The sequence below is a fragment of the Ursus arctos genome, unplaced genomic scaffold (assembly GCF_023065955.2).
Source record: "Ursus arctos isolate Adak ecotype North America unplaced genomic scaffold, UrsArc2.0 scaffold_13, whole genome shotgun sequence".
Lineage (NCBI taxonomy): Eukaryota > Metazoa > Chordata > Mammalia > Carnivora > Ursidae > Ursus > Ursus arctos.
In genome coordinates, this window is record NW_026622797.1 from 35,812,122 (window position 1) to 35,839,130 (window position 27,009).

Sequence of the window (27,009 nt, forward strand, 5' to 3'; positions counted from 1 at the left end):
GAAAAAGAGGATGCTTTATCTCCTACTCTCTTAACATAAAAGGCCATTATGAAGAGGATGTTAACCAGTCATTATACACCATAGAAAGATGAACGAAATTTAAAAATTAGCAGAAATACTTGTAAAATTTAGCAGGCTAGGTCACACTTGGGATTATTAAGAATGTTTTATTATGTAAGTAAGCATTGAAACAGTCTAAGAGAAGGCATGTATTCAGGATCTTTAAGAATAGAAAAGATAATTTATCCTGAAAGCCTTGGCCTCACCTTGCTAAAGCCTGGGTACTTGACAATTGACCTTTGAGATCATCACTTCAGGCACTTGGATTTTACAGTTTTTCTCAGAAAAGAAAAGGACATTCTTAGATTGACTGTGGTTTATGATTTCTTATTTTATTACACTTATTGTAATTTTAACACATCACTTTTTGCCAAATTAATAGCAATATTTTAGAAGAAGATGAGAAGCTCTGTATTCAATAATGAGTTTGATGCCAATCCAATAACTTTAACCAGGGCAGTTTTGATACAGAGTAGCTATAAAACGATTGAATTTCTAACTTAGTTTAATACACACAATGAATACTAGTGGGTTTTCATTTCTAAAGGTAAGCATAATTGCACATGTCTGGCCAGATATAATTAAGTCTGAAAAGCTGAAACATTTTAGCCAGTATTCAGAAGAAAAAAATGTAATAGTACATTTTGTTATTAAATGTTACATGCCCTATAAAATGCCACAAAAGAGACATTTCATTTTTAAAAGATTATTGGTTATATTCAAAATGACCTTCTAGACCATTAGGTAGAATTTGTTTCCTTGGAGCACTGAAAGTGATACGGCCCTCATCATTTAACTGCTGATCTCTTGGTTCCCACATATTCCAGAACTAGAATTTGGCCTGCTGAGTTCTGGCAAGCCTTGTGTTGGTATCAAGCAAACTCCCTTCCAAAAAAGTGTTGGATAGCACTACCATAACTCTGAGTTGTACTGAAATCCAAATGTGAATTTCCTGGAACACATATGGGAACATGCAGTCAACAGATTTCTGAAACTGCATACCAGCACTTTGCTTTGCCTCTACAAGTGCTTGCCTATCTTGGAAGAAAATCTATTAAAATCTTTTCCAATGGGCTCCGAGAGAAAATATTGAAACTAAAAAGGCCACTTCGCTAGTCAGCATCAAAGTTTTATTTCCTAAATTCCATACGAAGCTGGATGAATATAAAATGTTTATTCTGTATACGTGAGCACACACTACCAAAATATCAAAAGATCAGAGTGACATTGACAGAACTGCAATTATCATCATCTTCCACATAAATTTTCTTAAATGCAGCCTTTTTGTCCTTCATAATCAGGACAAAGTTGAGTCTTACTACCTAAATGTGCTATTCCGTGCTTTTGCTCAATAAAAGGTTTTGGTTAAGGCTGTTTTACATTGCATTTTCTTAAACTACCTGATTAAAACATTGGTTTCCATATATTTTAAATATTCTTTTCACTTATTCATTTTCTACCACCTTCCACCCTTTATATCCAAAGCAATTCTCTTGTTTCCTACCTGAACATGTTCTCCACTCTTCAGATTTCAGGTACTTGAAAAGAAATGACAAAGTTGAACAAACAATTCAGCTGCTTTCTAATGTATCGTACCAATAGTCTGAGAAAGTCAGATTAACTGCTCTCTGTAATTAACCACTGGTTTCTGATTGGTGCAGAGTGTTTTCCAATCTGGGTCTACTCAGTTTCTCAGGTAACCCTGGGCTTTTTAAATTATGAAAAACTGATTCTAGCACATGGCCTAATACATAGTAGGAAGAAGGGAGGACAAAGGGAGTTAAATATGGGAATACCTTCCCTAAAATCTGAGGAACTACTAAATATAATAGAAATAATACCTTTCCAGAATAAAAATTATTTTAAAAACAGGGTCATATATTTCCCTAAATGAAATTTGTCATGCATAATCTAAAGAATGTAAACGGATTTTTAAAGACAATAGACTGGTACATAGGATTGACATTGAAAGGGATGAGTCTCAGAGCAGAAATCAGAACTGACAGGCCTCTGTTGAGCAAGCTAGGTACATGTACATGACTCCAGGTCAGTAGACAGGAAGCCACTATTTTCTCTCACCACACGTAATCCCAAAGCTGTTGTTATTGTTTTAATGTGTTTTACTCACAAGATGACCATCTGATAAAATGTCTTCTGGTCTGAAGTTGTAGGGCAAACTATTATTTTAGATAAGAGGTTTGAACCATGCTTGTGGCTATGTAATGGAGAGAGAGACTGTCTCAGGAAGAGCCTATGTGGTATGCACAGCACAGATTCAGACAGACCTGTGTCCACGTCTGGAAGACATCAGGGCAGTCCAAAAGATGTGTATTTGAGTGGGAGTCAAAGGACCTCCTTGAACAGAGTCTATCCTAATGGATAAGAGCCAACTTCATAGACTTGGACCAATAAAAACAACTGAATTAGTCAACGGGGTTGGTAGTAGGGGTGATAGTGAATACAATAAGGAGTTTACTACTAATCAGATTTGTCTTGTACCTCAACCTGATGTGTGAGGTTTAGGGAAATAGAGACTAAAAATTAGAAAAGAAAACCAAACTAAAAAAGCTGTTTCTTAAAAAACATTTCATAAGGTGTTGAGTGAGGTTTAAGCCAACCCTTGAGGATATACTCATTGAAAAAAAAATACCAAGACAACAGAAAGACATACTCCCCAGTGACCTTGCAGCACTGTGCGGCACAGGATATCAGCTGTCCCCCAGCTCCATGAAGAATGTGATGCACTGCACAGCTAACAGTGCCTGCAGTGGCAGTATACCCCAAAAACGATGGTATTGGAGATGCAGGGGCTAGAGGCCATGGCTACCTGTGGAGGTTGAGAATGTGCTAAGGAACACATGTCTGTTACCTAGCATAAGTCCTAGGTATCAGTAAGAAAGACTTTGAATAGAGTCAAGTCTCAAAATAACAGATGAAAGTGAGAGCCAAGGAAATATTGCTTATTTCTAATAATCCGTCCCTATACACCCTCTTCCAGGTTGGCCTGGAAGAACATGGATTGTGTATTTATCACATATATCAGTTAGGATTAGAAGTAGTTCAGATTACAAGGATTTGGGAAAAATCTCATTCTTTGGTATTTCTAAGCAGAGCAAATTGTTAGATTCTCATAAAAATACATTGATGAGATCACTAGCTTCATTTTGAAGCAAGGAATAAATCAGAAAATTGATTAAATGCTCTTAGCAATAATCACTACTTTCTTCTTATTAAAATTCTCCCCTTGCTTTCTATAAACCTGATTTTGGCTCTAACTTTCTATCCATTCCATCTTAGATTTCTCTCCTTTTTTTCTGTTCACCTCTTAAGGGTCCATGTGCTCCAAAGCCCCATCTTTTGTCCTCAGATCATTCTCGGTATGTTCTCCCTGGAAGAATTCATTCCAAGCAGTTTCACTTACAATTTATGTGCTGACAATTTTCTTGCATAGCTGACATGGTTAAGAAACAAATCATTAAGTGGCGCCTGGGTGGCCCAATCAGTTGATTGTCCAACTCTTGATTTCCCGCCTCGGGCTCTGAGCTCAGCAGGGAGTCTGCTTGAGCATTTTCTCTCTCCCTCTCCCCCATCTCTCCCCCCACTCTCACCCCACTCTCACGCACACATGGTCTCTCCCTCTCTGAAAAATCTTTGGAAAAAAAAAAAAAGAAAGAAAGAAACCAATAATTAAAAGTTTTAAAATCTCAGAGAAAAGAGAAGGATCAGGGATCTGGTGAGTAGAAGTAAAAGTAAAAGAAAGTTTAGGTAGGGGAAAAATTGTGTTTACAGCATAGAATCTACAATACCTTTCAGATAAGTGGGATACTCAGAAGACACTTTACTTTAAAGTGTTAACAGTCTTAACCCAGTAGAAGCATTTGTAGTCTTTTCACCAATATAATCCTGCCCAGGGTGTGTTTGGAGAAACAATCCCCAAATATCATACATTTTGTTTAGCCAGGAAAAATCCTTGAAGGATGAGGGAATCTTAGCCATTGCTCTGTTTTATTTCACTGCTTCAATTGCACATCTTTTAAAATGTGATCCAACATTATCAGATTCAGAAGAAGGAAAAAAAAAACAAAACACTGGGGTCAGAACATTTGGGAAGTAAAAGAGAAAGAATGCCAAACTCAGGCCTCAGAAGAAGGTCTTCCTTCTAATCATCCAATGTGTCAGAAGATTATGTACTTTTAAATCAACAGGTGTTTATCTCATAAAATCCAAATATTATACCATTTTAACAACCTCTCTGGCTGCCCTTAGAATACTTAGGATAAAATAGGAGGAAAAATTCTCCTGTCTCTGAGGAAATGATTTCAGCTGGCTTGACCATGTCTGTGTGCATGTGGATAGTACGATAGTGGTGAGGGAGATAAAGTGATGATCTTTCTTGCTTTATAAAATATTTACTAGACGAATTGAAGACATCGACTATACAGACGTCAAGATCTGGCCTCTCTAGCACCCACTGTTCTAACGAGAGTTCGAATGCTTTCTAAAGCAGTGAGTATCACTGCCTCACCAGGACCCACAGTGAGAAATCATAGTCAGATCCATGTGCAAAACAAGACTCTGCCTACTCCATGTGTCAATGTCTAGCAAAGATACAGGCAATCAACAATGTAAATGTGTAAGTTACACTGATGTGTGTTTTATATATACACACACACATATATATATATTACACACACACACACACACGTCTTTTTTTTTTAAGATTTTGTTTATTTGCAAGAGAAAGACCAAGAGCATGAGAGAACAAGTATGAGTTGGGGGGGGTGGTGGAGGGCAGAGGGAGAGGGAGAAGCAGGCTCCTCACTGAGTGGGGAGTCCAACATGAGGTTTTATCCCAGGACCCCGGAATCATGACCTGAGCTGAAAGTAGATGCTTAACCAACTGAGCCACCCAGGCGCCCCAATGTGTGTCTTTTATATTTTATTTGAATGGGCCATTTATAAGTAGTCTTGTATTGAATTAAAGTTTAAATATACTCTAGACAAATCATCCTTTTCTATATTGAGCACAGGCTCATCTCACTTAAGAGAGTTTATAAAATGCCAAATTAAGTTTTACCTATATTTCCCTTCATCACTTATTTGTAAATATAAATTTTTTTAAAGATTTTTTTTTTTTTTAGTAATCTCTATACCTAATGTGGAGCTCGAACTCACAACCCCAAGATCAAGTCACATGCTCTACCGACTGAGCCAGCCAGGTGCCCTTGTACATATAAATTTTTTTGTTTTTAAAGATTAGAGGTTTGTTTTTTTTTTAAGATTTTATTTATTTATTCGACAGAGATAGAGACAGCCAGCGAGAGAGGGAACACAAGCAGGGGGAGTGGGAGAGGAAGAAGCAGGCTCATAGCAATGGAGCCTGATGTGGGCCTCGATCCCATAACGCCGGGATCACGCCCTGAGCCGAAGGCAGATGCTTAACCGCTGTGCCACCCAGGCGCCCCTGTACATATAAATTTAATATGAGCCACACACCTGATACGTTCAAGATACTGTGCTAATAAATCAAGGATGGGAATGGGTACAGGGAGGAATACGATGTGGCCCCTGCGTGAAACAGCTCACAATCTATTCCAGACACAGACACAAGGTCACTAAACCTAAAACCAGGCATTCAGTGATAAGTGTGATGACAGCAGCTACAGAATATGGTGAGAGAACAGTCAATTGAGTTGACCTTAGAATTCAAAGATAAGTTTTCCCTGGAAGAATATTGCAGGCAGAAGGGTAAGCATAGACCAAGTCATGGGGCATGAAAAAAATGTATCAAAATTAAAATGCTTCTTGTTCTCCTTGGCAGGACAAGCTTGGGGAATCAGTGGAGGGTATTTTCAGGACTGTTTGTTCTCCATGTACTCTGGGGAATTCTTAGGTCCCTGTAGAAGTTGTCTGACATGCAATAAACCCACAAAAGAAGAAATATAAATGACTAATAAATGTATTTTAAATTCAACCTAACTGGATAGCAAAGAAACACAAAATACTTATTTTTTACTTATCAATAATATACATAATAATAATACTCTGATTTGGCAAGAATGTGCAGAAAATTGACATTTTTATGTATTTCTTAAGATATATCCCAAGGAAATCATGATTAGCCTGCAAGAATATATATTAACAAAAGAGATTCATCAGGACATCATTTAGTAGTAAAGAAAAGTTTGGGGAAAAAATTAAGTGTCCAATAAGAAAGAGATTAAATATTATACAAATAAAAAATAAAATATTATGCAGTCATTAAATATATTGATGAATAGTTAATGAGAAGGACTTATGTGCATGCTTTATGTTAACTGAAAAAATTATGTTTATACATGTAGAGACAAAATACAATGAGAATGCATACAAAAATAGTGGCATGTTACATCAGTGGTAGATATAATAGTGGTTTTTGTTTTCTTTTTCTCCTCATCTGCATTTTCTAAAATTTCTAAAATGAATATGCAATGATATTATATCAAGAAAAATCATTTACCCAACTGAACAAAGAAGGAGAAACACAGTTGTAGGTTCCTGTATTGGAAAAAGAGCACAATTTTGGTAGTGAGTACAATTTTCTTTTTGCCACTGAAAGGAAACATTGGAAGAAAGGGGTTTTACACTCTCTTTTAATGAATAATAATCATTTATTATAGTATAAAGTTCTTGCTCTCCCTCATTTTCCCAATTGTTCCACCCAGCCGCACACGTAGACTCTGCCCCCCAACCCAGATTGGAGCAGACAACTTCCAGGGCATACTCCTCTCCAGCACTGCCTTTAAAACTAGACCATTCTGTTAGGGATCTAAGGAGACATATTAACTCTTTGAAGTTGCTAGATATGTCTATACTTATACCATGGCAAAATACAGAGTTGTGTTCAACCAAATTAGGGGAAAATATTCAGTTCTATGACATTATTTTAAAATATATTCAAACTCTGCATTTTTCCTCAGCATTTAACAAGTCCTGTAGTTTATTGATTGAGGAGGTATGGTCTTTTCCAGTGGGTTTAGGACTTAATTAGGAAATAAATGTCAAGACACATATGTATCATTATGTAGGTATGTGAGAAAGTGAGTTTAACTCTCATAATCAGAGCCTTGTGGCAAATACTATAGAAATAATGCCTGGTTTTATAGTTTTGGTAAAACTTGATTTTCCTGAAGAATCTTAAAGCTTTTCTCTTGAGTTAAAACATTCATTTTGCTAGTTCAGAGCATTTGATAACTTTGTTAGGACAAAAGTGAGATGCTGCCAATATAGTTTATTTAAAAAGTTCTATGCCTTTCTGTTCTTTAACATGATAGGGGATTATAAATAAAAGAGCATAGTTTTCTTTTTGACTTTCAATAGTGAAAATATAAAGATAGTTTCATGGAAAACAAGCTTGTGGATTTCAAAAAAAGTCCATCCATCATATGTACAGTCAGTTCTGCTGTAACACACATACATATTCCTAAAAATCCTCACAATGTAAAATTGTTGAACAAAAACACAGGGTTTATGGGGGAAATGGGCACATTAGTGTCACATTACTCAAAACTTTGTTAGTTACACGTTTTTAAAAATATGGAAACCACTTACATAGTTTCTATGGCAATCCCAATCAAAATCCCAGGAAGATTTTTGTGGATAGCAACAAACTGATTCTAAAGTTTATATGGAGAGGCAAAAGTTTCAGTAAAGCCAACACAATATCAAAGGGGAGAAGAACAAAATTAGAGGAGAGATACTACCCAATTTCCAAACTTACTATAAAGCTACAGTAAACAAGACTGTGGTATTGATGAAAGAATAGAGAAATAGATCAATGCAACAGAACAGAAAAATCAGAAATAAACCTCCATATATATAGTCGACTTTTTTTTTTTTTTTTTTAACGAGTAAAGGCAATGCAATGGAGCAAAAGTAGTCTCTCCAACAAATGATACTGGAACAACTGGGCATACACATACAAAAAAATTAACCTAGACACAGAGTTTAGACTCTACACAAAAATTAACCCAAAATGAATCATAGACCTAAATGTAAAATACCAAACTGTAAAATGCCTAGAAGATAACATAGGTGAAAACCTAGATGAGCTTGGGTTTGGTGATGTGTTTTTAGATACAAAAATCAAAAACAAAATCCATAAAAGAAATAATTGATAAGCTGGACCTCATTAAAGTTAAAAACTTCTGGGGGCACCTGAGTGGCTTAGTGGGTTAAGTATCTGCCTTTAGCTCAGGTCATTATCTTGGGATCCTGGGACTGAGCCCAGCATCAGGCTCCCTGCTCAGTGCTTCTCCCTCTGCCTCTCCCCCTGCTTGTGTGCTTTCTCTCTCTCTCTGTCAAATAAATAAATAAAAATCTTTAAAGAAAATTAAAAACTCCTGCTCTGTGAAAGACAATATCAAGAGAATTAGAAGACGAGCCACAGACTGGAAGAAAATATTTGCAGAAGACAAATCTGATAAAAGACTTAACCAAAATATACAAAGAATTTTTTAAATTCAGCAATAAGAAAACAAACAAGTGGATTTTAAAATGGGCCAAAGACTTTAATAGACACCTCACCAAAGAAGATATACAGGTGATAAATAAGCATTTAAAAAGATGCCCCATATGGTATGTCATAAGGGAAATGAAAATTAAAATAATGAGATATCATTATAAATCTATTAAAATGGCCCAAATATGAAACACTGACAATACCAAATGCCATCAAAGATAAACAACAACAGGAACTCTCATTCATCACTAGTGGGAATACAAAATGGCACAGCCTCTTTGGAAGACAGTTTGGTGGTTTCTTGCAAAATTAAACATACTCTTACCATATGATCCAGCAATCACACTTCTTGGCATTTACCCAAAACTTGTGTCCATATAAAAACCTGCACACAGATGTTTAGAGAAGCTTTACTGATAATTGCCAAAACTTGGGAACAACCAAGATATCCTTCAAGAGGTGAGAGGATAAACTAAATGTGGTACATCCAGACAATGTAATATTACTTGGCGCTAAAAAGAAATGAGCTATCAAATCATGAAAGGACAAGGAGAAAACATAATGCATATTACTAATTGAAACCCAAATGTTCATCAACACGTGAGTAGATAAACAAATTATGGTTTACCTAAACAATGGAAGACTATTCAGTAATTAAAAGGAATGGAATATGATATTTGGAATTCCACAGATAAATCCCAGAAGCATAATTCTAAGTGAAAGAAAGCATACAAAATATTTCATACTATATTAATCCATTTATATGAAATTCTAGGAGACACAATCTCCTCTATAGGGATAAACTAGATCAGTGCCTGCCTGGGGCTTGGGGAGATAGCGAGTATGGGCTAAAAAGAAACAAAGGGGAACTTTTTTTAGCTATGTTCTATATCTTGATTTGATAGAGGTTACATAATTGTATCCTTTTAAAAACTCATAAAACTGTACATCTAAAATGTATGCTATTAATTGCAAGTAAATTACACTTCATTAAAGTTGATTTTTAAAAATATCAAACTAGCCAAACAAGTTGATATTCTTGGGACCCTTTGGCCAACAATTCAAGCTCTAATTCTCATGATCTTGATGTTCACCGCCTCCCGTGTTGCCAAAAAGGCAGAAATTACAGATTATGTCCATATAAAGTTATTACAGCTCACCTTATGAATTTGGGTGTTTCTCCCCTAATTTTAGACACTATCTAACTCAGTTCAACATGTCAAAGTACTACAAAGAACTCATTAATATACTCAGTCTTACATCCAACAGTTTTAAGCTGCCTTTCTTTGACATTCTCCCAAGAAACCTCTAAATGACCCAAAACCTGGAGACTTCATTTTTTGGAAAAGAAAAATGTTTTAAAATTATGTTTGAAAGGACCTTGTCATATATTTTTTACCTCTTGCAAGCTCTGGTGTATAGATTTTTGATTCATGTCTCACTACTAAAAAAGACAACATAAGGAATTATATAAAATACTCTCCCATTGGGAGATTTAAAAGTGAGAATTTTTAGGAATCCCCCCAAAACAAATAATTTTCAGGAGGTTGTAGTACCCACCAAAGGCCTAGGACCAAGTAGACAACTGTAGGAAAGAAGAGCTTCCATCCAAGACTCACCAGCTAAGATTCAAGTGACCACAACCACAGATCATCAAACTTTAATTTGCTTGCTTTTTCCCCACCACCATTTTCCTGCTTTGTTGTTTATTCTTCCCTCTTTGCTAGTTTAAAGTTCTGAGTTGTTAACAGAACTAACATCTAACTATGATATCCGTATTGATTAACATGTAACTATGATATTTATAAAATCCCTTTCCTTAACATTGATTTTTGCATCCTTAGCCACTCCTTGGTGGCATATTTTACCCAAATCATTAGCGAATTGTAGCCAGGTAATGAACTTATACTAAGGAGTGATTAAAGATATAAATTTATTCATGTATTATAAGAAACTGATATTAAAGGAAACTGGATGGTACTCCTTTAGTACCAATTCCTTGTATTATATCAGGTAATTTCCTGGGAATTTGTACTAAGTAACACTGTAAAGGAAAAATACCACAACAGTAAAAGGAGAAGGAGAATAAGGGGAAGAAGAAGAAGGAGAAGAGGAAGAAGAAAAGAAAAGATAGAAATCTAGGGGCGCCTGGGTGGCGCAGTCGTTAAGCGTCTGCCTTCGGCTCAGGGCGTGATCCCAGAGTTCTGGGATCGAGCCCCATGTCAGGCTCTTCCGCTGGAAGCCTGGTTCTTCCTCTCCCACTCCCCCTGCTTGTGTTCCCTCTCTCGCTGGCTGTCTCTGTCAAATAAAGAAATAAATCTTTAAAAAAAAAAAAAAGAAATCTAAAACCCTCTTTCATATTACACCTTGATATAGAGAAGCTTGGTCACCAACAAAATTGAGGATTTTTTTTTTTTTTTTTTAGAACTAGCTTTGGTAACCAAATTCTCACAGAAATAATACTTGGAAATAGCTAAGGAAGATTGGTACATATGTGGTGGCTATCTCACTTTTACAGACCTTACAAATAAAGGTCACTCCTTAGACTCAACATCAAGTTCATTTGCTTTATATCAACTTGATAATCTCTATAATAAAAAAGGGATTGTCTGGTGCTGTACCACTTTTATTATGTGGTAATAAAACATTACAATACTCTTTGAAAACTTCACAGGGGTATTTTTACTAAAAAGAGATCACGGTCCTTAATAACTAGTGACATAAAATATCCGGCCAAAAGCCTATTGGAGACTGCTCTTCAGTAAGGTAAGGATTTGTTATATCAGTAAACTGATGTTTGACTTCAGGATAAAGCTTAGTTTCGCTCTTGGGTCTTCTCAGGAAAGAGAAAGAGAGAGAGAAAAAAGGAAAAGAGAGAAGGGAGAAAGAGAGTCTTAGAAAATTTAACTCTAGGAAAAAATTGTGCCTTGATTGGAATCCAGATGTCACCCCTGAAGAGGAATTTAGGACTGTTCTCTTCTGTCCCAAACGTCTCATTTTCATTCTCTACAAAAGACTATAAGAAAGAGGAGAATCCTACAGGCTATGAGAATTGCAGGAGAATTATACAACATTTATAAATCATAAAACCCTTTGCCAAAGTTGTTCATGAAATTGAACAAGCAGTAGTTCAAAATACAGCCACATTATATATAATACTGACCACTCAAGGGTGAACATCTATTGTCATATCCCTACAAATCTCTCTGGGATCTTTAATATTACTAAACAGATCCAGGAAATAAATAAAGAAAATATGAAATTAAGTAATTTGGCAATTCCACTATATCAGGTGCTGCTGGCACTGGGGATTGGGAATGAGATGTGTTCTCTTGATGTAATTAGGGTTCTAGGATCCTAGCTTAGAAGAGGCCTACAAATTGATCATGATCTTTCTCTAAGTATTTGCTTTTGTTACAGAGCTCAAATAAACTTTAGAGTCATAAATATTGTTGTACAGCCACCATCAAGTCAAATGATCCAACAAATCAACAAAAGAATAAGAAAATGACTCCTTCCAAAATTTAGTACATAAGCCAACACTTCAAACAGTATTACAGATCTGGATCAGCCATGTCTCCAGATGGCAGTGGTCTATATCTTCCAGCTCAAGCTGAAGAATTACCACAAAGTGAGGAACTAAGAATTGAGTCTACCTGTGTGGTCTTAGTTCCCATCCCACAAATGTTCCCATAGGTACATACACTCATCCTAGTCAATCCTTCAAACGTGATTTGGAATTGCGGGAAAGTATCCAATACTTGTTCTATGAAGCTCTAAATACTTTGGTCAAGTGGGGAAAAAATGAGAAGTAATCTGGTATATTATATTAGCTAAATAAAAAGACTAAGTGGTCCAAAACATCACATAGACTTTTTAGAGCCACATATTCAAATATGTCATGATTGAGTCAGCCCCTTGCCCTTCAAAATTATTAATTAAATGAAACTCAGTTTATCTCTGTGGGGTCCTCAAGATGAATCTCACAAAATAGAGTATGTATTTTAAAAGGACATCAAAGGTTGGAGAATATTTTTCATAGCCTTTTGGTGAAAGTTTTTGAGACTGAATAGGTGTTGGTAAGTAGGCTAAGAATCTAGGTTCTATGTATTATTCACCACGCTATAAAAACTTTGAAAAAAAACATAGAGTCCAAATGAATTTTCTAACTTTGTAATCTCTTCCAAAGTTAAAAAAATAAACTTTAAGGTAATCTTCTTTTGTAGAAATTAATTTATTCATTATTTAAGATTAACAACTTTTAAATAGATATTAATACATATTTCTTCAAGGTCATAAAAAATACACTTGCCTTTTACTGATAGCAATGTTTTATCAATATCTACCATGCTTCATTACTTGGAAAATGTTATATTCCTAAAAGATAATATTTCATGTTACACATCACCACCACCCACCACCCACCCATCCTCCACCATTGCAGACATTTTCCTATTGTTTACTTTTTATGTAAAGCAAAGACTATGTAAAGCAAAAATGACTTTGATATTGTTCTCTTATTAAAATTATCTAGAACATATGGATGTGGATCTTAGTGTCTTACCTGAAAGTCATTCTATAGGATATTTATCAACACTTTTGTATCTAGCTGCTCATTTCTGCACACTCAAGAATAATTCTGTGAAGTATCACAATGGACATCAAGATGGCACTTTTGATCAGGTATCAAATTTTTCCATATTCTTTCAGTTTCTGTAGAGAACAGAATAAAAGTAGAAGAGGTGGGGAAAGAGTCAGTTTCAAAAACAAAAAAGGTTGGAAAGATAATGACTACATTACAATGACTCATTTTCCGTTATTTCCAGCTTAGAATTTCCAGTTTAGAAAGATCTTCAGCCACTTAAAGATGTACTCGGAGATGAAAGAAATTTCTACAGCCACTAGATGTCATTGTGATGTCATTCAAATATTGATGGACAACCTATATCTGATAAAAAGAAAGGTTCATTTTTTTTTTCCTGAACTAAAAAACTTATGAAAGGTTGTCATTATCCTGAAAATAGTGACAAAATACTACCTATGTCAGGGAAAGGCTAAAGGTCCTACTACATGCTGAAAAAAATTCTCAAACCTTGGGAAAACGATTAATGGTGGGTATTTGATGTCATTCTAGTTTTACTACTTCAGAAGATGCTGTTTATTCTACACATATGTTTTAATTCTGAAATTTGCAGCTGCTACTGCTATTATTTACCCAACTTTAAATGGAAGGAAACAATGGATGTGTGAAAGTTGAGGGTAAATTCAGGTGAAGAGGAAAAGGGAGAAAGATAAAGAGGTTCTTATCTCATAGTCCCTATTTTCTCCATGAGTTAGAGTGAAGGCAGAGTACGTTTTTTTAGAGTGGAGGAAGAAATGGTGTGTAGTTGATTGATGAAGAGGTGAAGTTTTGACATATCTTTTGTAGATAATAGAAGAGGATTATGGACTATGTTACATGTAATGAGCCTGCTAAAATTCCTATGTTGAAGCTCTAACCCCCACTCTGACTGTTTTGAGTCTGCGTCCCTATTTTAATGCAATTTTCACCCATTAAACATCTTTACCTCTGAAAGACCTGTTTGACTGGGTGTTCTTTTCTTTGGTGGAAATAGTCATATTTCCCAGTTAGGCCTTGAAGTGACACTTTCCTTTAAAGCTTCTTCCCAATGAGGACCTATATTTCCAGTGTGATCATTTCTAATGTCAATCTCCTCTTTCTCAACTGACCCTTCAATGAATCTTTGCAGATCATTTGGTCTAGATTTTGCAATTCTACCACCACCAAACAATAGTTTTGATTTTCAGTCACTACACTGTATTGGCTTACCTAACATATCCTTTTATCCCTAATATAAAGTTTATTTTCAGTAACTACCGTTTCTTTGCATCTTTGCATCTCATTTATCACTACCTGTGTTAGGCTGAATAATGGCCCTTCAAAGATGTCAACATCCTCATCCCCAAACCTGTGAATATGTTACCTTACAAGGCGAAAGAGGCTTTACATGTGATTAAGTTAAGAACCTTGAGATGGGGAGATTAACCTGGACTAAATAGGTGGGGCCAATACAATCACAAGGATCCTACAAGAAAGAAGCAGGAGGTTTAGGGTCAGAGAAAGGATATATTATGATGGGAACAGAAGTGTTACATTTTGAAGATGGAGAAGGGGTCACAAGCCAAAGAATGCGGGAGATGTGTAGAAGCTGGATTCTCTCCTAGATACCCCCAGAGGAAACGCAACTCAGCTGATACCTTGATTTCAGCCCAATGAAGTCCACTTCAGATTTCTGACTTCCACAACTACAAGACAATAAGTTTGTGTTGTTTTAAGTCATTAGGTTTGTGGCAATTTGTTATGCTGGCAATAGAAAACTAGTACCCTATCTGACATTTTTGTTGTTTTATTCATTTGTTATTTGTTTATCATCTGTCTTCCTTTAAAACTCTATAAGGAGAAGAGCCTTGGTGGTTTTGTTTTTTGTTTTGTTTCAAGATTTTATTTGAGACAGAGAGAGAGAGAGCACAAAGGGGGTGAGTAGTGAGAGGCAGAAGGAGAGGGACAAGCAGACTCCCCACTGAGCAGGGAGCCTGATGCAGGGCTCGATCCCAGGACCCTGAGATCATGACCTGAGCAGAAGACAGACATGCTTAACTGACTAAGCCACCCACGCACCACAAGAGCCTTGTTTTTTATGTTTATTTCTGATCTGAGAGCAGTGCCTGGAACATAGGAAGCACTCATTAAAATTGAATTGAGTGAATAATTGCTTTTTGGTACAAAAAATTTGCATTTTGTCTAACAAAAATTTTATTCTTTCCCTAAATGTAAAAACTTTATGCTTTCTAACTGTAAAAGGGGGAAAAAAGTGTTTGGCAGAAATAAAAGTGCATTAGCCATTCTTTTTTTTTTTTTTTAATGTTTTTTTATTACATTATGTTAGTCACCATACAGTACATCCCTGGTTTCTGATGCAAGGTTCGATGATTCATTAGTTACGTATAACACCCAGTGCACCATGCAATATGTGCCCTCCTTACTAACCATCACCAGTCTATCCCATTCCCCCACCCCTCTCCCCTCTGAAGCCCTCAGTTTGTTTCTCAGAGTCCATAGTCTCCCGTGCTTCACTCCCCCTTCTGATTACCCCCCTTTCTTTATCCCTTTCTTCCCTTACCGATCTTCCTAGTTCTTATGTTCCATAGATGAGAGAAATCATATGGTAATTGTCTTTCTCTGCTTGACTTATTTCACTTAGCATTATCTCCTCCAGTGCCGTCCATGTTGCAGCAAATGTTGAGAACTCGTTCTTTCTGATAGCTGAGTAATATTCCATTGTATATATGGACCACAGCTTCTTAATCCAGTCTTCTGTTGAAGGGCATCTTGGTTCCTTCCACGATTTAGCTATTGTGTATAATGCTGCTATGAACATTGGGGTGCATATGGCCCTTCTCTTCACTGCGTCTGTATCTTTGGTGTAGATACCCAGTAGTGCAATGGCTGGGTCATAGGGTAGCTCAATTTTTAACTTTTTAAGGGACCTCCACACTGTTTTCCAGAGTGGCTGCACCAACCTGCATTCCCACCAACAATGTAGGAGGGATCCCCTTTCTCCACATCCTCTCCAGCAATTGCTGTTTCCTGTCTTGTTGATTTTTGCCATTCTAACTGGCATAAGGTGGTATCTTAGCGTGGTTTTGATTTGAATTTCCCTGATGGCTAATGATTTTGAACATTTTTTCATGTGTCTGTTAGCCATTTGTATGTCCTCATTGGAAAAGTGTCTGTTCATATCTTCTGCCCATTTTATGATTTGTTTATTTGTTTCTCGCGTATTGAGTTTGAGGAGCTCTTTGTAGATCTTGGATACCAGTCTTTTACCTGTAGCATCATTTGCAAATATATTCTCCCATTCCGTGGGCTGCCTCTTAGTATTAGCCATTCTAATCTCGATATTAGAGGACTGATACTTAAGAGTTTCCTATACTAAGAATATGTTCCCTCTTATCCTAATTCACCTTCCTTATAAAAAGGATGTCTCCTGACTTGATATTTGTAATCCTTTGCCAAGGCATGTGCTATTGGTTTTTAATTCAAGTCTCCAGATTTCCATGTAATCTATTAACCATAGCTGACATAATTATTTTTAGAGTGATAAAGTGTGGTGGAGCAGCCAATCACCTTATCTACAGTTTATTGGGAATTGAAAAGTTACTTCACCATAGATGATTTTTCTAAGGATGTATCTGTATGTGAAAATTTCCTGGAAATACTGATTTTAAAATACATTTCAGCATTTGTAAGTTTCAGCATATATGTAGAAGGATAATTTTGCTTCTATTTTTAGACTCATAGGCTTATAAACTAACATACCATTTATGAGCTTTCATGAGATGGATTCATTAGACCATGTCAAAAACAACATTGCCAAATTTTCTTAACCACTGACATAATTTCCCCTGGGCCATATGTATCCAGAGCTTGGGCTGGTGGGTTAGAGTAGAGAAGGCTGAGATGGAGTGAAGGACTGTAAGTTTAAAGGTTATCTTTTTCCAACTAGATTTTCGCCAGCTCTGTTCTCATAGATTCTTCTTATTTCTAATCAAAACCTTATTGTCAGCAACTGATCACAGTCTTCTGTATATGCAATGTTTATAACCTTCCCAATCCTGGTCAAGTAGGGACTAAGGAAAAAAAAAAAAAACTAACCATAATTAGATTGTGAATGACATATTCAAAATGGAACATAAAAAGGCTATTTGGAAACTTATGAAACTTAAATATTATTAGAAACTGTATTCTGTTCCAAAAGCCTAAGTATAGTCTATACCTTTGGAAGACTTTGGACTTAACCATGAGAATCAGTAGCAAAGACATATTTGGGGGACATAATCATGTTATATCTGTATTTAAAAAATAAAAAGATTGTGAAACACAAATTTCAATCAATTACTATAAATACTAATTCTGGTTTATCATCTCAGTCTATTATTTCAAATTTTGTAAACTCATCTATGGCCAGGATCCAGTTATTTCTCCTTTTTTTCCTGCTTCTTATAGTTCAACTGAATAAAAATTATAAATAAAAAAGAGAAGATATTTTGTACCAGACTTGCTTAAAATATGTTCTAATTCCTTAATTCCAATATATCCTGGGGGTAATGCCTTTAATTTCTCCCTTTAGCCCAGGGCCATAAGCATCCTATAAGAATCCCAACGTAGCAACCCTTTTGACTCTTGTGGACTCAGATAAGTACTTCACACAGCACCTGCCACCCACCCTCTCCTAACATTTTACTCTCATGATCCCTCCAATCTTCATCACTTTGGCTTCACACGAGGACTTTTCCCCTTTCTAGCCACTGAACTTATGAACTCTGCCTGGCTCCTCCTCCTACTCTTCCTTCTCTCTCTCTCCTTTTATTAAGACTAGCTATATCTCAATAAAGCAGTTACCAAAACAAACGAAAACAAAGTACTAGTGTATAGACAATTGTTTTCTTCTCAGGATCCAAATTTTAAGAATTCAGCAGCCTAAAGCTACAGCTGATTTATCTGGATGATCCCAAGAGATGTTCCTCTTCAAGTCTCCCCCCAATCTCTTTTCACAGTGTAGTTGATTCATTTCTTTCAAAGAATGGTCAGCTAATGACTTAAACTATCATAGTCACTCTCTTATGATTCAGAAACTTCCTGGCACATTATTTGATAAACTCTACATTCAAAATGCTATCAAATCATGGAGAGGGATTTTTCACTTGCAAGTGGATGTAATTAATTGGATTGGTTTTAAAGGAAAGTAAAGGGGAAAAAGAGTGGAGTATGCATAGTTTTGCTGGAATTTATTCTGGATATTCAGATAGTGGTAAGGACTAAAAGTGCCTGACAGAAATCTTCAGCTTTGCTGCATACAATACAGACAAAAGAATTAGGGCAGGCAGTTAACCACTTAACTACTGTTACATTTTTTAATGGATTTATTGAGATATAATCATATGCCATAAAATGTAACCATTTAAATTGTACCAATTTTTTTAGTATATACAGAATTGTACAATCATCACAACGATTTTAGAACATTTTCGTCACTCCAAAAAGAAACCCCATGCCCATTAACAATCACTCCCTATTTCCTCTCAACCTCCCCCCAAGCCTTGGCAACCACCAATCTAGTTTCTAGCCCTCTGTATTTGCCTATTCTAGACATTTCGTACAAATGATATCCATTCAATATGTGGTGACCTTTATGACTAGCTCTTTTAACCAAGAATAATGTTTTCGAGGCTCATTCATGTTATAGCAGGTATCATTACTCCATTCCTTTTCTTACAATTAAGAGACTTTACATTTTTATAGTAATTTTAGTTTCATAGAAAAATTGAGTCAAAAGTACAGTGAGTTCCCATATACTGTCTCTCTCATTCCCCACACAATTTTCCCTATTACTAACAACTTGCATTTGTGTGGTGTATTTGTTAAAACTGATAAATCATTACTGATACATTTTTATTAACTAAAGTCCATAATTTACATTAAGGTTCAATTTTTGCATTGTACATTCTATAGGTCTTAACAAGTGTTTAATGACATATATTCACCATTACATTATAATATGGTATAGTTTCATTGTCCTAAAACTTCACTGTGTTTTACTTGTTCATCCTTTCTTCTCACAAATCTCTGACAACCACTGATCTTTTTGTTTCCATAGTTTTTAAAATAATAATAAATAATAATAATTTTTGTTATGTTAGTCACCATACAGTACATCCTTAGTTTTTTTGTTCCATGATTCATTATTTGCATATAACACCCAGTGCTCCATGCAATATGTGCCCTCCTTAATATGTTTTCATAGTTTTATCTTTTCCAGAAAAATATAAAACTATTTGGCTGAAAATATTCCATGGCATGAGAATATTTTCCGTTAGTATGATATACTGTATTTTATTAATTCATCAGTTGATGTATGGACATTTATATTTCCACTTTTGGGCTGTTATGAATAATACAACTATGAATAGTCATGTACAAGTATATGTTTGAACATATGCTTCATTTCTCTTGACTGGAATGATGGTCACATGGCAATTCTTTAATATTTCCAAAACCTTCTAGATAATTTTTCAAAGGAAGTGTACCATTTTACATTCCCAGCAACAATATATGATAAACTTTTCTTCACATCCTCTCCAACATTTGATATTATCTTTTTCATTTTAGCCATCTTAGTGGGTATGAAGTGATATTTCATTGTACATTTCATTTGCATTTTCCTAGTGGCTAATAATGTTGAGCATCTTTTCATGAGCTTCTAGGCCATTTGTATATCTTCTTTAGAGAAATGTCAATTCAGATCCTTTGTCCATTGTTTACTTCGGTTATTCATCTTTATGTTATTGAATTGTAAGTGTTCTTTATATATTCTTGATAAAAGTCTTTATTAGATATATGATTTGCAAATATTTTTTCCCATTCTGTAGGTTGTCATTTCACTTTCTTGATGGTATCCCTTGAGGCATAATTTTTTTATTTTGATGATGTTTAATTCATCTATTTTTTTTTTAAGATTTATTTCTTTAATTGAGAGAGAGAGAGAGCATGAGCAGGAGGGGTAGAGAGAGGTAGAGAGGGAGAGCATCTCAAGCAGATTTCGTGTTAAGCGTGGAGCCAGACATGGGGCTTGATCCTAGAACCCTAAGATAATGACCCGAACCAAATCAAGAGTGTGATGCTTAGCTGACTGTGCCACCCTGTGCCATCCAGGTGCCCCTTCATCTGTTTTTGTTTTTTTTTTTTTTAAATTGATTGTGCTTTCGGTAGCTAAAAGCCCAGAGTTTGGAGACAGACAAACCTATTTTTCAATCTCATGAACTTCACTTCTGAGCTCTGTGAATTTAGGCATTTTACCTAATTTCCTTAACCCTCAATGTAATCCCCATCAAAATCCCAGCTAGTTTTTTTGGAAATAATTTGTCAGTATAAGAGACAATCTCTATGGTTAATATGTATGCTTAATACTTCATGTTTTTGCTATTCAAAATGAGAAGCATTTTTCTTTTTTCATTGTTACTTTGTAGAAGAACACTTTGTTGATCTGCATTTGGCATTAATAGAAGAATGTAGATAGAGATCATGCTGATAGAACAAGATGAAAGAAGGAGAGAGCACAATAAATGGAAAAATGAACAAAGGCCCTCAGATATAAATACTGTCATCCCATATTTTATCCTATGAAGTACTGGACAATATTTTTTATTTAGGCTAGTTTATGGCAATCTCCTTCAGCATGGTAAATTGGAGATAATTATATAGTTGTAGAGGAAGTGGGAAGATTATTGTGATAGACTAGAACATTTTGTTTTAGGGGCAAGGAAAATTATTAAAGACTTTATTAGGCACCTTTAGAGTATCCCTGACTATTGCCTTCAGATAGTAAACAAAGGATATTAACCAGCATGTTTCATCTTCATTGGGAAAAATAACACAGTAAGAAAAGTATATTTCAAGAAAAAAATTATTTTACATATTAAAAATAAATATTGATTATAAAATGATTAGAAGTTAGAAAAAGATAATGTACATTTTTAAATATTCTCTAGTGAGGACTAGGATATCACAGTAAATAGAATCAGCTGTCTTTGTGGGTGGCTTAGGTAGGGTGATAAGGCTCTGGCACCTTTTTCCATTGCTAAGGTTCCTCAACTCATTCACATTATAGTCAGTGGACTTTCAAATAGTGGTTATATTTTTGAAGTGTAATAGTAACCCCCAATTCAGTTACCAGAGTTGTTATTACTAAATAAAAAAGCAATGCACGCACAAAAGCATATATACATGTCATTTTATTTTCCACATTGTGTAATCCATTTACTTATAAAAATTCCTCATTGGAAAGTAGGTAAGAATAATTTTTTCATAATATATTTGTTAGGCTTCCAAAAATACTTTTAATATAGCAATTCCTCCTGTGTCTAATGTGTTTAGTTACAGTAGCCATGGGAAAACCTCAGAAAGTGTTAGATTTTGCCAATTCAGCATATTTTAATTTTAGAGTGAAAAAGACAGCCAAGAACCTAATTTTTAACCATAGAACTTGAAGCTGAACATAACCTTTGGAGTTAAACAGCAGAAAAATCACTTTTCTAGAATATGACTTCATAGCATTACTGTTTTACCTGGAAGAAAATAAACAATCTGTGTTCTGTGATACTAATTGAATAGATGATTATCTTGGCTGCATAATTATCTAAAGTAAAAATACAAGTTTATAGCCACTGAATCTTTGTTGCGCTATTAGCAATTTTAGTGTGCATGACTATTTAAGATGGTCATTATTGGGCAAACCCATAATCTACCTTCATTTGCATAATGTTCAGAAGAATTAATTAAAAGTTCAAACACAAAATATTTTACCTGAAACATTTATATAATTGATGAATGACAATTTTTTTCTCTTTAGATGAATTATCAGAATGTTCTTTATATATCCCATCTCAATAACATTAATGTCATTTCTGCCTGGATTTCAACATTCTTTTTAAAAAAATTATGACACTTTTCATTTACAGTTACTTTTTTCCAATAATACTATAGTAGACTCAGGACCTGTGGGTTGTAGGACCTGTAGTGCATGTCTTTCCTTTCATTCTACATTACTTCCCTGGGAAAGGTAGGCTACCTGCATTTCATTCTTTTTTTTTTTTTTTTTTTAAGATTTTATTTATTTTGACAGAGAGAGAGACAGGCAGCGAGAGAGGGAACACAAGCAGGGGAGTGGGAGAGGAAGAAGCAGCCTCCCAGCTGGGGAGCCTGATGCGGGGCTTTATCCCAGAACGCCGGGATCACACCCTGAGCTGAAGGCAGACGCTTAACGACTGAGCCATCCAGGTGCCCCTCGTTCTTTTTTTTTTTAATTTAAATTCAATTAATTAACATATAATGTATTATTTGTCTCAGGGGTAGAGGTCCATGATTCATCAGCTTATATAATACCCAGTGCTCATTACAACACATACACTCCCCAATGTCCATCACTCAGTTACCCCATGCCTCCAGCAACCCTCAGTTTGTTTCCTATAATTAAGAGTCTCTTGTGGTTTGTCTCCCTCTCTGGTTTCATCTTGTTTCATTTTTGCCCCACTTCCCCTATGAACCTCTGCCTTGTTTCTTAAATTCCACATTATCAGTGAGCACTTTCATTTCTCAATCTCCTACCTCCATGTTACAGAGACTAACTGACAAGCAAATGCAGCTGAAAGGACAAGGACTCCCTTCCTCTACCCAACCCAAATTCATGGCATGGAGGTTCCACTCCAGGCATGGCAGACTAATAATAGGTTTCAATAGCTCTCATCCAGATCACTCACTGGGTAGAGGTTCTATGCCAGTAGAGGAAAGCCCAGAAAATCAGAAGCTACAATTCTTTTCTAGCACCCTGCTCTTAAAGCTGTCATGTTCATGTGAGGGTCTCCACCCCTAGCTCCAGAGTATTGTACAGATATTTTGCCTAGAGAGAGAGGCAGTCCGTAAGAACAGAGCGCTCTAAAGATCTGCCCAAAGAAATAATTTTATTTAAAACACAGTGTGAGGAAGTTCAAGTTTAATGGCACTCTCAAAAACAATGATGACTGTGGTGATAAGCAATTTTTAAAAAGCTGACACCTTCATAAAAACAAACTAAACTATGAGCCAAATACTTTACTCACACTGACACATCATAATCAAACTGTCAAAAAAGAAAACAAATAAAAAAAGAGAGAGTGAGAGAGAATATTTTGGAAATGGCTAGAGAGAAGCAATATATCATACATAAGGAATCCTCAATGAGATTATCAACCTATTTCTCAACAAAAACCTTAGAGGACAGAAGGCAATGGGTTGATATATACAAAGTGTTGAAAGAAAATAAACTCCGAAGCAAAACTGTCCTTACAAATGAGGGAGAAATTAAGGCATTCTCAGATCAACAAAAGCTGAGGGAGTTTGTTGCCACTAGACCTGCTCCGAACAAAATGATAAATAAACAATGTCAGATTGAAATGAAAGGGAAGTAGTCAATAACTCAAAGCTGTATAAAGAAATAAAGACTTTCAGACATGGGCAATTATAAAAGCTAATATTATTGAAATTTTATTTTGTAATTCTATTTTTAATTTTTGACATGAGTTACAAGATAAATTCACTAAAAAAATTATGAATCTATGTTTTGGGGCACACAATATATAAAGATGCAATCTGTGACATCAATAATAGAAAGAGAAAACATGGAACTGTATAGGAACAGTTTCTATGCCCTCGAAGTTAGGTTGTACAAATTCAAAGTACATTGTTATAACTTTAGGATATTAAATGTAATCTTCATGATAACCACAAAGAAAATATTTGTAAAATATACACAAAAGAAAATAAGGGAATCAAAATATCTTGGCACAAAAAAAATCAAGTAAACATTATAAAAGAAGTTAGTAAGAGGAAATGATGGAGTAAAAAAAAACTAAATGGCATATAGAAAACAAATAGCAAAATGGCAGCAGTAAGTCCCTTCTTATAAATTATTACTTTAAATGTAATGATTAAACTCTCCAACCAAAAGACAGATTGGCAGGATGGATTAAAAAAAACATGATTCAATTATATGTTATCTACAAGAAACATGCTTGAGATCCAAAGGCACAAAATGAAAGAATGGAAAACATTCCAAGCAAATGGTAAAGAGAGCTGGGATGGCTATACTAATATCAGACAAATTAGACTTTAAATTTAAAATAAAAGGTTACAAAACAAAAAGAACATTATATATTAATGAAAGTTTTAATATAACAAGACATAACATAATTAACAAACCTCAAAATATACAAAGCAAAGATTGACAGAGTTAAAGGGAGATACACATGTACAATAATAGTTGAAGATTTTAATACTCCACTTTCAATAATGGATAGATCAACCAGACAGAAAATAAGTGAGGAAATAGAGGGCTTGAAAACCACAATAAGCCACCTAGACAAAACATATCTACACAGAACACCCCACCCAACAATCACAGAATACACACACTTCTCAAGTGCACATGTGTACAGTCTTCTGGATAGACCATATGCTAGGCACATGCACACAAAAAAAGTCTCAAAAAGATTTTTAAAACATAGATATCATACAAAGTACTTTCTCCACCTACAAAGAGATGAAGTTAGAAATCAGTAACAGAAAGAAAACTGAAAATTTCATAAAACTGTAGAAATTAAGGAACACACACTTAAACAATTGGTCAAAGAAGAAATTACAAGAGAAATTAGAAAATACGTAGAGATGATGAAAACAAAAACACATACACTAAAACTTATGAGATATAGTGAAAACAGTGCTCAGAGTAAAATTTCTAGCTATAAATGCCTATGTTATAAAACAAGAAAGATGTCAAATCAACAACCTAATTTTACAATTTAAGAAACTAGGGGGAAAAACAGCACAAGGAAGGAAACAAACAAAACAGAAAGTAGAAAAACAATAGAGAAAATCAATTAAAACAGAAAGTTAGTTCTTCAAAAATATCAACAAAATTGACAAAGTTTTAACTAGATAGACTAAAAAAAAGAAGATTCAAATTACAAAAATCAGAAATAAAGGTCAGGACATTGTTATGAATTCTATAGAAATAAAAAGGTTATATGAGAGTACTATAAATAATTGAACACCAAAAAAATTGGATAACCCACATGAAATGGAGAAATTCCTAGATACACAAAACCTGCCAAGACTAAATTATAAAAAATTAGAAAATCTAAATGGAACTATAACTAGTAAGAGAGTTGAATTAGTAAACAAAATCTCCCAACAAATCAAAACCCTGGACCTGATGGCTTCACTGGTGAATTCTACCTAACATTTAAAGAAATACTAGTATCAATCATCCTCAAACTTTTTCAAAATATTGAAGAGGAGGGAATACGTTCCAATTCATCCTATGAGACCAGCATTACCCTAACACCAAAACCAGACACCACAAGAAAAGAAAACTACAGATCAATATCCCTTATGAACATGATGCAAAAATCCTTAACAACACATTAGCAAACCAAATTCTGCAACATATTAAAAGCATTATTTACTATAGCCAAGTGGGATTTATTGTTGGAATCCAAGGATGGTTCCACATATGAAAATCAATCAATATAATTCAGTACATTAACAGAATGACAGAAAAAAAAGGATATTCTTAATTGATGATGAAAATACATTTGATATAATTCAACAACCTTTCATGAAAGAATACTCGACTAGGAATAGAAGGAAAATACCATAATAAAAGCTATAAATGAAAAACCCACGGTGAACATCATAACTTAGTGGTGAGAGATCAGGAACAAGGCAAGGATGAAAAAAAAAAAAAGACAAGGATGTCTGTTTTTGCCACTTCTATTCAACATAGTACTAGAAGTTCTAGCCAAAGGACTTCAAAGAAATTCAAAAAGAAAAAGAAATAAAAAGCATACAAACTGAAAAAGTAAAATTGTCTTTACAGATATGATCTTAGTGCTCACTTCAGCAGCACATATACAGATATGATCTTATATCTAGAAAATCCTAAAGATTCCACCCAAAACCTGTTAGAACTAGTAAATGAATTTAGAAAAATAGCAGGATACAAAGTCACACACAAAAATCAGTTGCCATTCTATACACTATCAATGAACAATCTGAAAAGGAAATTACAAAACAATCTATAATTGCATCAAAAAGAATAAAATACTTACAGCTGAACTTGACCAAGGAGATGACCAACTTGTGCAGTGAAAATTATAAAGCATTACTGAAAGAAATTAAAGAAAATATAAAATAAATGGAAACACATCCCATGGTCATGATTGAAAGATTTAATATTGTTAAGATGTCAATACTACACAAAACAATCTGCAGATTCAATGCAATCTCTATCAAAATCCCAATGATGTTTTTGCAGTAATAGAAAAGCCCATCCTAAAATTCGTATAGAATCTCCAGTGGCCCCAAAGAGCCAAAACAATATTGAAAAAGAACAAAGCTGGAAAACTCATTCTTCCTAATTTCAAAACTTAACACAAAGCTGCCTTAATCAAAACTGTGTTTTACTGGCATAAAGACAGACATATAGGTTAATAAAATAAAATAGAGCCAGAAATAAACTTTCTCATATATGGTCAAATGATGTTTTTTATGTTTAGTATTTTCACTATTATTTTTCTTTTATCAATTCCAATATAGTTAACATACAGTGTTATATTAGTTTCTGGGGTACGATACAGTGATTTAACAATTCTATACATTATTAAGTGCTCATCATGATAAGTGTACTCTTAATTCCCTTCACCTATTTCATGCATTCCCTCCACCCGTCTCCTCTCTGATAACCATCAGCTTGTTCTCTATAGTTGAGTCCTTTTTTGGTGTGTCTCACTGACTT

General features: G+C 34.9%; 1 long non-coding RNA gene across 1 annotated transcript in view; it reads right to left on the bottom strand.

Annotated features, from left to right (window-relative positions):
• LOC130543508 (uncharacterized) overlaps positions 1-26,381 on the bottom strand; it is a 28,406-nt gene extending 2,025 nt beyond the window's left edge. The window contains exons 1-3 of the long non-coding RNA XR_008958887.1: positions 26,324-26,381; positions 13,125-13,273; positions 8,886-8,945 (exon numbers count right to left, since the gene is read on the bottom strand). This is a non-coding gene — a long non-coding RNA (uncharacterized LOC130543508). The remainder of the gene's footprint in view (positions 1-8,885; positions 8,946-13,124; positions 13,274-26,323) is intronic.
• Positions 26,382-27,009: the final 628 nt, after the last annotated feature.